The following is a 13189-nucleotide window of genomic DNA, read 5'->3' as shown; positions in this document are numbered from 1 at the left end:
ATCAATCAGTGAAACCAGGGAAAGCCTGCAGCTTTGACAATGTATGACCAGAAAGATTACAACATATTAGCAAGCAAAAGCCAATGGTGGGTTGTTTTTTTCATCTACTGTGTCATATAGGAGAATATGATATTCAAGATATTCTTAAGGTGATAGTTTTACTAAAGCAAGATAAAGGTCACTCTTCAGTAGCCAGCAATCACCCAACAAGTCCTAAATTATAGCTACAAACTCCTGGAGCAAATGAACCTACAGTGTATTACACCCATAACAGAACAACTTTTGAGAAACGATAAGATGGGTTTCCAAACGAATCGAAGCACCTGTGACCAAGTGTTAGTGCTTACTAAGCACATTAAGAATGGATTTCAAGAAAAGAAAATGAGCTCCCTTTTTTGACCTTACAGTAGCCTATGACACCATTTGGCACACTTTGTCTGCTGTATGAAATGTCGAGGGTTGTCATGGCAACTGAGTTGATGTTCCAAGGTAGATTTTTTTCAGGTGGCTGTGGGACACAGCACCAGCACCTGGAGGTTCTAGAGGAACGGACTCCCTCAAGGCACCAACTTTATTTAATATATCCACCAATGGCCTACCAAACATGATTTATGTACACTGATAACTGCTTAGATTCAAGGGACCAGGACTTCCAAAAGATTAAAGAGAACCTGAACAGTGATATGGCTGCCTTATGTAGGTGACTATGGCAAGAATTGGAGACTGAAACCAAGTATGTTAAAGACTGTCAAAGTGCTTCCACTTACACCGGGCTCAGAGCCAACTTGAGCTTAACAACTTGAGTTTTTTGAATGGTCAGTGGTTGACATGCGATTCAAAGCCAATGTCAAACTGTATCTAGGGGTCATCCTAGATTGCACACTTTCATGCAAATATCTCATTAAAATAGCTCAAAAGAAACTAGCTCCTGAACAAACTGGTAGGGTCCACCTGGGGAGCCAGTGCGCAGACACTGTGTAGTTTGGGGCTTGCTTTCTGCTACTCAGTTTGCAAATACTACACCCCAGTTGGGTTAAATTCTGCCCACACTAGACTGTTAGACATACAGTTTACTCATACTATTAGCATTATCACAGTCACACTGAAGCCAACAAAACTTGGCTTACCAATAGTCTTCCACCTAACATCTGGTATGAAAATTAAGCCTACAAACTGAAGCAAAGGTACAGAAAATACTACCATTCAGGAATATATGGGATGCACCTGGCCAATAACTGCCTAGCAGAAATCGTATCTGGACAGTGCTACACACTTTCCATCCAGGTGATAACATCATCAGCTCACAGTGGTGGACAGAAGTACCAGGAATCCTACATCATCATCAGGCTGGATGAATGGCTACCTGGCTTTGGGCTCTGATGTTGCCTTTGGAGCCAGCCTAACAGGTTCAGGTATGGTGCAGTTCGCTGCACCAAGACCAGCTATGTCTGCAGCGTCCAGGACAGCCTACTGTGCAGCTGTACTGGATGGCTGTTGTTTTTGTGTTGGGCTCCCAGGAGGACTGTTTGAGCTGTACACTGCTGATTCAGAGGCCATTAATTGGCTCAAGACCATTTACCTGGGTTTTTTTATGTTTTACTTCTTATGTTGCCCACATACAAACATATACGCTTCATGGCAGATAACAACAAAGAAGGTATTGCATTATCAGCATTCTCTTCCATGGTGTCCCACTCTGCAAAGTGAACCAACCCTCTGGTTTTCTGGAGAAGCTGAGGATAGTGGGAGTCATGTCATGAGTGAAGAATATGGGGGAATTAGGTCTCAATTTGGAGCAACTGGGCATCTAAGTGAATGCTCCTATCTTTGTCTCATGTTATGGTACTTGTGACATCTATGGATTAGTGGATTCCACGCACCTATTTTGTGAGGGAGGAAATTCCCGCATACTTTGGAATTATATGATGGACACTCCAGGCTGAAACTCTGTGTTTACTGGTCCCTACGTGGATTTCTTCTGAGCAGTGGGTGATCTGGCTGCATACAAAAGTTTACCATATAATATACTGTACATTAGCAGAAATGTACGTTGAGTTGTAAATATTAATCCCTTCTGATCCTAAACTGTTGGGAAAATTTAGAGATGCTTTTGTTACATAGCAATATTACGTATCCTTAGTATTATTACAGTTCATGGACTACTCTGACAATAGGACAAAATAAAAGGTAGATCTTATATGATGACACGTTGAACTCCAATTGATGAAAGTTGCAGAGAGAGGGAACATTTTGAAATACTTGCTGAACTCATCACAGAATAAATCATCATATTTTAAGTTTTTGGGCACTGTTTGATCCAGGTTATCAGGAATGTGTTGTAACATATAAATGTATTTAGGCTGGCTGTCAGTCACCACATAGATACAAGAATTAATGTGATGAGACTATGCAGGATTTTATATTGGGGGATGAACCAAACCTTAATTATGACCATTTTTGATACAAGCTAATTAATATTTTGGTGAAATTCATACTTATGTGGAGAGCAGGTGTATAAGTGAGAAACAGAAGATACCTGCTACCAAAATCCACTTAGAAGATTCTAGTCCAAATGCACCTATAATTGAACTGTCCTCAGCTATCCCCTGTTTACTTCAGCTCTGCCTCCACCCAGGAACTTATTATCACTTTGATCTGAATAAACTGCACCTCAAATTGGCGGGCCATTTCAACAGCTTTCTCAGGACTGGCAGGCACAAGACCAGGGTAAGAATGTACCCGCTTCCTTTTTGGCTTATATCGTCTATTTGCCCTGCATATTTGGAGCTGTAGAACACAAGTAGAGGTGGCATTATGTGGTACTTCCAGGATTCAAATTGTAGCACACAAGGATGCTCTGCATGATGTCCACTAATTCCCCATTAAATTTTACCAATTTTGTGCACTGCCCTGGACACCTCAGAATTTGTACCTTTTATCAGAAGATCAATAAATCTTAAGAAAGAGTGGGGGTGTTTAAAAAAACTGACATAAACCAGCTTTTCATATGAAGCACAGACCCATAAATTTCTCAGTGTTGGATGTTTGATGTCTGTAATGAGGCACCGAAAACCTGACACGTGCATTTAGTTTTCAATAGAGGTTGTCTCTCTGTATAATAATGTTTGGAAAGCAAACGTTGGGTTAATATGTGGTTAAACACTTCGCAATACAGAAAATGTTCTTTCTTGCAAGATATTTGTCCTGAGAAAGTGAAGTGTACTTTTGGTTTTTCAATCCATGCAGACATCGTTTGTAAGTCATTATTAAGATTTTACAGATACTTCAGGAACTCTTTTAACTTGTGGGTTGGCTAGTCCAGCATGTGCCAAATGTTTTTATAAGTAGTTTTCTGTGCGTTTTTACTTCCCTCTTTCTCCCACTGTTTTTCTTTAAGTGACCAAAATTCTCCCAAATTGCAACTTCAGCTATTTTTGTAAAAACAGGTATTGTGGTTTTAGTACACTGAAAGGATGTTCACGTTAAAGGAATGCAGGGTTTGTGTGATAGCGCGTAATACTGTGGGTTGAGAGTCTGACAGTAATCTTGCCTTTTACTTTTGTAACATCGTACATTTTCATTATGTGGGTGTGTGTGTGTAGGGAATGGATTACAGGCAGACCTACCACTGCTCACTGCCTTATACACAGTGAGGAAGATGGGAGGGTTTGCTGTGGTGACCATATCCAGCACATCATGCTAGCCAATGCCAACATGACTGTAGGCCTTGGGCATGCAGTGATTGGTGGGATTCTGGCTGTAGGTACAGATTAGATCCTCAAATCAAGACAAGATCTGCTCCTAACTCAAAGGAAAGCAATGGGGGTTGTACATTGACTTTATGCTCCCCTAATCGTGAGGCAGTTTGACACTCTATTCAAGTTAAAGAGGCTTTAGGCTTTCCTTAATTTGTGCCCATCTGCAGTAGTCTCCAAAGGGCCATTCTGACAGTGAGGATTACCAGATCAGAAGGGCACGCAAGCCACATCCCTCATAGCATCCCCAACACGCCCCCTGTGTTGGGGTTATCCGAGAGAGTGCAGAGCTAGCTATACTGGTCATAGACCATCAGGGGAATCCTTGCACAGCTGGTTAAATCGACTTTATTGTTGTCTGATGCTGGTGATAAGTGCAAAGCAGCCTGCAGCAGGTGTCAACATCTGGCCCCATTTTTTTTTTTATTGTTCAAATCTTGTTTCTCATTGAATAAACCAGTTCTTCATTGCTGGCACATGCTGAGTCGTCAGAAATCCATTTGGGTGCTACTGGGAACTTTTCTGTTGCCACAGCCGTGTTATATAAAATTGCATTAAAAAAAAAGAACAGGCAGAAATGGTCTGTGGGAAGTACCTTAGAATCATTTTCAGGAAAAATATTCAAGAGTATTCTTGGATCTGATGGATAAGTTTCATCCTGTCCTTTAAAAAAAAAAAAGAAAGAAAAAAAGCACCATATAAGAGCTAGGTGGTATTATTATTTACTATTTGTTGTATACATTCTCAGTATTTTTGTAGATTTACACACTTCCATCGTATATTTCCAGGCAGTAGTTTCTGTATTGTGTATCCAAGGTTTGTTTATCTCTAATGTGTTTCAGGAGCACTTTTTAAATATCATGAATCAAGAAATAACACTGTACTTTAAAATGTATATTTATTGCTGTATTTTATTTTGATACATAAAAATCTTCTGATTTTCCACTGATCTGGATGTCCAAAGACAGGTTTCCATTGCACATTTTTATGGTTCTGTTTCATCAATAGATGCATGTCATCATTCCAGGCTGCCCCAGTGACCTATGCTTGCAGGCAGGCATGGTGTTGTGGGTGAACCCTTACTTGATTTTTCCCTCACCCAGCGTTATCAACATGTCCAGACAGGCCTGTTCATGTTAAAGAGCACCCCTTTTTGGAAGGCCTCATTTATTAACAGAATAGTCAATGTAGAAATCAACAACACTTTCATCCCAACATCTTGGCTGGGTGATCAGGTTGTTCTTAGCCCATCTGTCCCCAACTTGAGTCTTGTGCTCTCATCTTTCCAAGCTGTTCCTCATGCATTCTCTGTTCCAGTATTTGTCCCTGGTGTTAGGCATCTTGAACCTACCAGAGTAAGATCCTACTCTGGAGTGAGCGATCTCGGAGGTTTATCCACTGTGACTCTCTTTCAGGGACTAGGGGTCATCCTTTGCAGGCGAGGCCTCCAGCCAGCATCAGGGAAACCCTTGGCTGATACTAGACCCTCTTGGATGCCTGCTGACTGCAGCCCACAGTCTATGAAGCTCCCATCTCTAGGAGCACATCTTCCAGGCTCCTCATTCTGGTGGGTTCCCCAGAGAGCTCATACTCTTGGCTTCCTGCTCAGGCCTCTGACTCAGAGCTCTCTTGGGATCTCTTCTCCACAGGAGCTTCCTGTCTCTCCTCTAACTAAGCTTATGTAATCTTTATTTGAAGTCTTTATAAGGTAGTCAGTCACAGGCAGACTGGGCTCTAACTCCCCATGAAGGGCAGCTGCCCAGAGACAGTGCCTTATAAGTATGGATAGCAAATTTACTTATATCAGGTGCATTTACACTAAAGTAGTCTATTACCTTAGTGAAAGGTGATGTGTTCAGCTCTTCAGGAATACAAATGATTAAATGTCATATTTGTAAGTATTGATCAGAAAATATTTCAGAAAAATTTCAACAAAAGGAACTTTTTTTTTTTGCCAAAACTGCTGACAACTAAATGTCTTCAATTTTATGATAAAAAATAAAAAATCCTAATAAAAACACTCCCCCCCCCCCCGACACACACACTCTGTGTTAAAAGAACATTGTTAAGGTTGCAACATCAAGCACACGAAAGTTAGGAAATAGCAGAATTAAGGTGCATGTGCAAACTTAATTTGATCATTGTGTGTATGGTTTATGATACAGTCTTTAATTACATGATCACAGACTCTTCCCCCCCCCCCCCCGAACCCTTGCCTCATTCAGAGCTATAATTCAGTGTTGTCCCCAAATCTTATTTACTGTACATTATTCAAAGTCAGCTCTGAAGATAGAATTAATAATTTCCTCATGGGCTTTTCTATGACACTCCTCACTGCAGTATCTGAGGGCCTCCCAAACATTAATGAAATTATTTTCACAACACTCCTGTGAGGTGAAGGAGGTGATGGAGAAGTGAGGCATAGAGAGATTAAGGTAAAAAATATCATCCACTAATTTTAGATGCCCAATTTGAGATGTTTAGGACCAGGTTTTTCATATAGCACTTTGTATATTTAAAGCACAGCTCTCATTGACTTCAGTTTGCAGCTGTGAGTGCTCAGCACTTCTGCAAATCGGATCTCAGATATCAAGTCAGGCACTCAGAAAATAAAGAACTGGCAATTAGTGACCACCAGTGAAAAGTTTGGCTTAAAGTGCTTTGCCCATAATTAAGGAATTCTGTGCAAAAGCAAGAATAGAATCCACTTCACCAGGGCAACATTCAACTGATTTAATCATAAGATCATCCTCTTTCTTCCTGCAAGCCGCTGCTTCATTCATTACACACCTTCCAACTTCTGCATCAAATGAAGCAGGGGTCCTCCAAAGAGTCTCTTTCACTACACAACCCTCTGAGCAGATCCATTCTCTGCACTGAAAAAATAGTTTGTGATCATATAATTAAAGATTTTATTGCAATACATATGCAAAAGCAGCCTTAATTCTGGCATTTCCTAACTTCTGAGTGCTTGACTTTGCAACCTTAATAATGTTCTTTTATCATATTTTTCTATGTAATTTCTTAGGTTTTTAACAAAGCAAAAAAAAAAAAAACCAAATACAAATTGCATTATTTAGCATCATATTGATACTCTCATAGCTGAAGCCTTGAAATCTACCGCACAGACCTCTGCCACTTAAACTTACAGAGTAACTGGTAGCAGTAATAGGTTGTCATCTTCTATGTGGACCAGCACTAGAGCATTTGCTTTGCCAGTGGATTTCACAAATGTTTGCTGACAGCATGAGGAATAGTGAGACACAGAAATTCTCCATTCCAGGCTCTGGAAGGAAGTGTTCTCTAGGAGGCACAGATTCTTCTGCCCATTTCCCATACCATCTAGTGTGTCTCTGTCCTGCCTTTTCTTCACAGGCACTGACTTACCAATGTGCCGGGGACAGTGCTTGACTCCCGGCTCTGCCCCTGTCCCTGTCCCCACTCCTTCCCCCAAGGCTCCACCCTCGACCTGCCTCTTCCTGCCCCGCTCCACCCCATCCCACCCCGCTCCACCCCATCCCACTTCTTCCCACCCCATTATGCCCCCTCCCCTGAGCCTACTGCATCCTCGCTCCTCCCCTGCAGAGCCTCCTGCATGTTGTGAAACAGCTGATCGCGGCTGGCGGGAGGCATGGGGAGTAAGTGGAGAGGTGCTGATTAGTGGGGCCCGCTGTCAGGCAGGAGTTGCTGGAGGGAAAGGGGAGAACTGATGTGGGGCTGCCATTTTTTTCCCATGGGTGCTCCAGTCCTGGAGCACCCACGGAGTCAGCGCCTATATTTTTCCCCATCCCCTGCTTCTGATCCTAGCTAGTGCGAGTCTCCTTGCCCAGCCAGTCCTAGTGTCCCTCTCCGCTTCCCTGCCAGCTAGGGTGACCAAACGTCCTGATATTTGGGGCTTTTGCTTATATAAGCACCTATGATCCCCCACCCCATCCCGATTTTTCACACTTGGTATCCAGTCACCCTACTGCCAGCATCCTGTCCCAGCATCCACCCCTCTCCCCACAGGTATGGCTCTTATTCTCTCTGCATTCAAATCAGACAGCTTCCGCCTTCACCCTGCCTGGGATCAGCACAGAGGTGTCATTGAATGCTCAGGAGAAACCATCTGCTCTCTCTGCAGCAACCCATACCTGCAGTTGCAGGGAAAGTCCTGCTCAACCCTGGGATGAAGCATGCCCAATGCTCATGAAACATTAAGGAAATTTTGCTGCTAACCTCTAAGAAGTCTCTACTGAGTATGTGCAAACTGCAATAACTTGGCTAAATTTGGGCAGATTTAATTGGGGGTGGCAAAACGCACATTCCTGACATACAAGCCACCATGCTGCCAAATGCCAAGTGCCTGCTCCACATCATGGGGGCTCTAGAGCTTTTCAAATAAAAGGTCTTTGGAATTTTTTAACATGGGCAAAACACGATTTTTTTCCTTAGCCTCATTCTCAGAAATGGCTGAACAATTTTTGCTAGAACGTCAATAAATAAATAAATAGTCTAAGGCAGACACCCAGCATGGAAAATTTCACCTTCAAATGGCTAACGTATGGCAAAGTTATAAGCCCCCCAATTCTGGGTCTTATAGTGGAAAGTATCTGTGTATCATGCTTTGTTCATTTCAAGCAAGAAATAATTCATTCTAATCAGAGAGAAAGAACTGTCCTGGAAAGTTAAACCTGTAATTTTATTGCCACTGATTTGTAAATCATAATGTGAATATATAACAAATAGAAACTATGTTGATTTAGTTTCTTATGGGTATTTAATTTGTGTTTAAATGATAGGGAGTACATCTAAGCTTACATATACATTGCCAGCAGTGCGCTAAAGCCCAGACCCACCAATTTAATTCCACACACTGGAATCCTGTTAAATCGATCTAATAATTTAATCTGTTTATGCTGCATGTTACAAACGGCTTTAGCAAACAGCCGTTTCCTTTTTTCACATAACATTTTTCAAAATCATCTGTCTTAAAAATTATCTTTTGAAGTTTAAAATTTAAAAAATTTGAAATCCATATGTTATAGTTTCAAAAAAACCACTCACCCTTTCAAAGACACATACACAATCTGTTTATTTTAAACTGAGCATATTTTATCTCATTTAAGATATATTTACACAGCATCTGGGAATGAGCCTCCTATCCTGGGCCCATACTAGTGGGGCTTGTGCTGGCATGCTAAAAATGGTAATATAGACATTCTGGCTTGGGCTGTCAGCCTGGTGGGAGGAGGAGGGCTTTAGAGCCTGAGCTCCAGCCCAAATTGCACTGTCAAAGCAATTTCTACACAGCTATTTTTGGGCAAGCCGTTAGAGACAATAGATATAGAAGCTCCTGGTGTCATTCTAAAAACAACACTTTTCAAAGTATGGCTGCAGTTTAATGGCCAAATTCTCACTTTTATACCTTAAGGGGCAAATGCAGCCCTCTCACATCGACAGCTGCCCGGAGCCTCAGTGCATAGGAATTGGTGTAGTTTCACTGCATGGGGCCAGAGACAAAGGCATGCATGGCTCCTCCACTCCCCAGCTACAGGGGTACTGCATCTCTGCATTGCACCTCAGCTTGGGAAAGGATTTCTCATTCATGCATCTTCCCAGTGTCTTCCTGACTTTTTTCACTGTGTGTTTGGGTCTGGATTTTGGCTTAAGGGTTCTTCCCTGCTCCCACAAAGTCGATAGGAGGTCTGTAGGATTGCACCCTAGAACCAACAGTTATTAGTTATATTGCAGGATACCTAAAATAGAAAATGTGATTTGGATATTATTTTTCTTATTTGTTTTATAGTAACACCTAGGAGCCCCAGTAGACCAGGAACACGTTTTGCTAGACGCTGTACAAATGCAGAACAAAAAGATGATTCCTGCACAAAGAGTTTATAATCTAAGTATAACACTGGATACACCAGGTGGATTCAGATGGACAGATGAGGAAAACTCTGTTTTGGAATCATGTTGATATAATAGTGACATAAGCTTCACATATGGATGTGAAAGTCATAGCATGTCTTTTTTTAATCCCCCAGAATAAAAAAGCAGCTATGGCAACCCTAACATACTTATTCTTGTCTTCAAAAATGTGCAGTCAATTCTATATCGTCAACTAATGTTTCAAATCCCTAATTTATTTTTTGGCCCTCCTACAGAGCAACCTTTTAAGTGGTCTAGCCCATTTTTCTTTAAATATTGAAAAAAAAATCATTGAAGATGATGTTGATTATCTCAAATTTCACGCCAGAACATGCTTTTGGCTTTGTTATAAACTCCTGACAATAGTGTGTGTTAATAGAAAAATTAGCCTTTAAGGCAAACTCTCTTGAGTTTAGCCAAATGAATGGTGCCATGCTAACTAGGGATCAAGGTCTTTGCCAATTCATTGTCCAATATGATTCTTGCAGGGGGGAAAGTTGATTCTTAAGGACATATGCTCTATATGCTTTCGTGTCCATTCTGGTTTTAAACTTCTTCGAGGCTATTTTGGGAATGAAGAACACAATGCATAGGCTGTTACCAAAATATGGCAATATGTGAATGGAGTCCTTAGCGAGTGTAGAAAAACTGCAGTCAATCTATAAATCCTTTCCATTCTTTTTGTTCTGCAGGTAGCCCCAAGTATTACAGTACGGGCTTTGGCCCCTTAGCCTTAACTCCTGTTTTAAATCCCATTTCTCGTAATATCACATTTCATTATGCATTTTGTAAAATCCTACAGGCACTTGATTTTGTTAGTAAAAGGAACTGTGAGCAACAGCACACAAAACTTTGACACAACAGACTTTCATGTTTGTTTTTCTGGGATGTGATTTGCAGAGGAGATAGGGCCTGTATCCATAGCGGTGTATACTCCTGAGAACTACTGGTGTGTTAAAATCACCTTTTAAATTTATCCTAGTGTAGCTGATTGGATCCTATGGAACTGACTTTTAAACCTCAATAAGACACATTTTGTAGTGGCTTTATTTCTAGAAAACTCTCACTAACTGTGCATTGAAATGGTCCATTCACACAATTATTTCACAGGAACAGATCAGATCCATTTTCACAGTGAATCTTGCTAATCTGATGTTATGTGTGTCCAGTTAATCTCTATCTATTACAACAAGTACTATCCTATTGAGAAATTTACTTCTGAACATCTACAAAGCCTTCACTTCCTGCGGTGCTAAACATACTGTCTTACATAGTGATATACCATTCAGTTCTATAGCATTGAAACAGAAGCACAGGAAATATGCCAGTGCTCTACTTATAAAGAGGCTAATGTAATCTGTTGACTGTCTTGGAAGCCTTTCTTGGACACTTCAGCCTTTTCTCTGCTATAGTACCACTTGAAAGCATTGGCCAAAACAGTTTCAAGATACCCAGTTGCCATGGAATGCATGTTTGCAGTGTTGTTGTAGCCATGTTGGTCCCAGGGTAGGAGAAAGACAAAGTGGGTGACCAACTTCTGTTGGTGAAAGAGACAACCTTTCTTCTTTGTGAAGCTTGAAAGCTTGTCTCTTTCACCAACAGAAGCTGGTCCAATAAGAGATATTATCTCACCCAGTTTGTGTGTCTGATGATTTAATGCATAATCACTCCAGTTTAATACTGCAAGAGTGTAATACTTGAGAGATGCACAAGTCAGGAAGATTGAAATAATATACAAAGGTTCTATTTTCTTTCTTTTTCTTTTGCAAATAAGTCTTCATTAACTTTCTTCTGGAAGGTACATAATCCGTTGGGTTCAAGTCTATTTGAATCCAGAGGTAAAGAAAGGACTTAAGGGGATGACTACCCTGCCGCTGGGAGGTCTGACTCTCAGCCGGTATAGATGGACTCATTCTAGCCCAAGCTGCCACCAGGGGCACAAACATCCACACTGCTATTTTAGTACACTAGCCCAAGCAGCATGTTGCACCATGTGTAGTCATTCACATCACACCTGTGAAAAGTGGGTGTTAAAAGCTAACATTCTTAATTCTTAGCACTTTGTACCTGATTTGCACAAACAAGAAGGTGGGAGGCAGTGAAAAATCAGGTCCAATTTGAGTTTTTGCCTGAGTTAAAAACTGTAGGATTTGACCCTGTGTGTGCGCACTAATGGGCAAGAGTCCTATAGGCAATTATGTACGTCTTTTACTACACACAGCATTGATTCGTAGCAGTGATGCTAGAGGTATTTTGGTGGGTCCAAAAATACTGGAATGATACCCAGTTACCAGTTGAACCTTAGCAAGGATTTCTTCTGTAAATTTCAGTGCTGCTAGGATATAAACACAGAAAGACTGAGATAATAATTTTTAATAGACCCTAAAAAATACGTCAGGTTGTTGTTTCTTTTCACTCATACAGTTCAGGCACTGAGCTGGTAATCTAACCTGCTCATCTGTAACCTGTGTGTTCCCACAATCCATTGCAGTCATTAAACCTGAAAATAGTTCTAGACGTGTATTCTTTTAAAAAGTCAATCGCAAAACTATCTTTGAAATAATTAAGCTTGTATCCTGTTAATAGTAGTTAAAAAGTGTAGGAAGTCAATGTAGCAGCTTAAATAGACCAGTCATTGTGTCAACTAACTACAAGTCTAAATTCTGTTAACAAAATTAATCAAATTCAGATGCAGCATCCAAACCCATAGAGGTAATAGTCCCCAGACAAAACAGTTTAAATCTGCACAGTACAGCGTATTGTGTACTTTCCATTAAATTCACTGAGCTATCCAGATATTTAGGAACAGGAAGTGGGAGTCCTAAGGAAAGACATGGCACTTTCTCTCTAGTTAGTTCTTAAGGATTAAACTTGCTTTTGTGAACAGTAGTAAAAGGAAAATGACATACAGCTTGTATATATTCCTGAATACTGTATGCGTCATAGGGTCTCCAGTAGTTATACAATTTTATAGCTCATTAAAGTTTCACAATAGAGGCCAAAAAAAGATTAAGTGGTATTTAAAGGATCTGGTTAAAGAAAACATTTTGTTAAATATTATAAAATATAATGTTTTATTTTTCATATCTTTAAAGTGAATATAGCACTCCTGAAAGATGTCAAAATATAGAAAGACTGAAATTCAATTTTCATAGTAGTGGTATATCACTGGGCTGCAGGCTTTTCAGTACTACCCATCTATGTCTCAGTTGTGATTAAGGGATAAGAGTGGGTGGGAATGTAATTCTACCTCCATAACCATGCAGTAGTTTTTCTCCCTAATACCACCCAGGGTGATGGTTGGGTCTGTGTTTGTACACATCTGTTCTCTTGGAACTGGACTGAGACTTCTTGAGAGCCATCGGATTTGAATGTTGATTCTAGGGCAGTTTACTCTCTCCACTAAATAACTTTAGGATCTACAAAATGACTTTTGATCAGCCAAACAATGTGCTGGAATATTTGCACAAGAAGACACTACTAGGAATGAATCACTTATACTGTAATTACATGGCACCAAGACA

At 40.6% G+C, this 13189-nt stretch overlaps 1 protein-coding gene across 1 annotated transcript in view; it reads left to right on the top strand.

Annotated features, from left to right (window-relative positions):
- The window catches only part of PIEZO2 (piezo type mechanosensitive ion channel component 2), a 454981-nt gene that overhangs the window by 252998 nt on the left and 188794 nt on the right, over nucleotides 1-13189 (top strand). The gene's annotated exons all lie outside the window — the stretch shown is intronic.

Source organism: Eretmochelys imbricata, chromosome 2 (genome assembly GCF_965152235.1).
Source record: "Eretmochelys imbricata isolate rEreImb1 chromosome 2, rEreImb1.hap1, whole genome shotgun sequence".
Lineage (NCBI taxonomy): Eukaryota > Metazoa > Chordata > Testudines > Cheloniidae > Eretmochelys > Eretmochelys imbricata.
The sequence above is the reverse complement of the archived record's forward strand: the minus strand, read 5'-3'. Positions and strand labels throughout refer to the sequence as shown.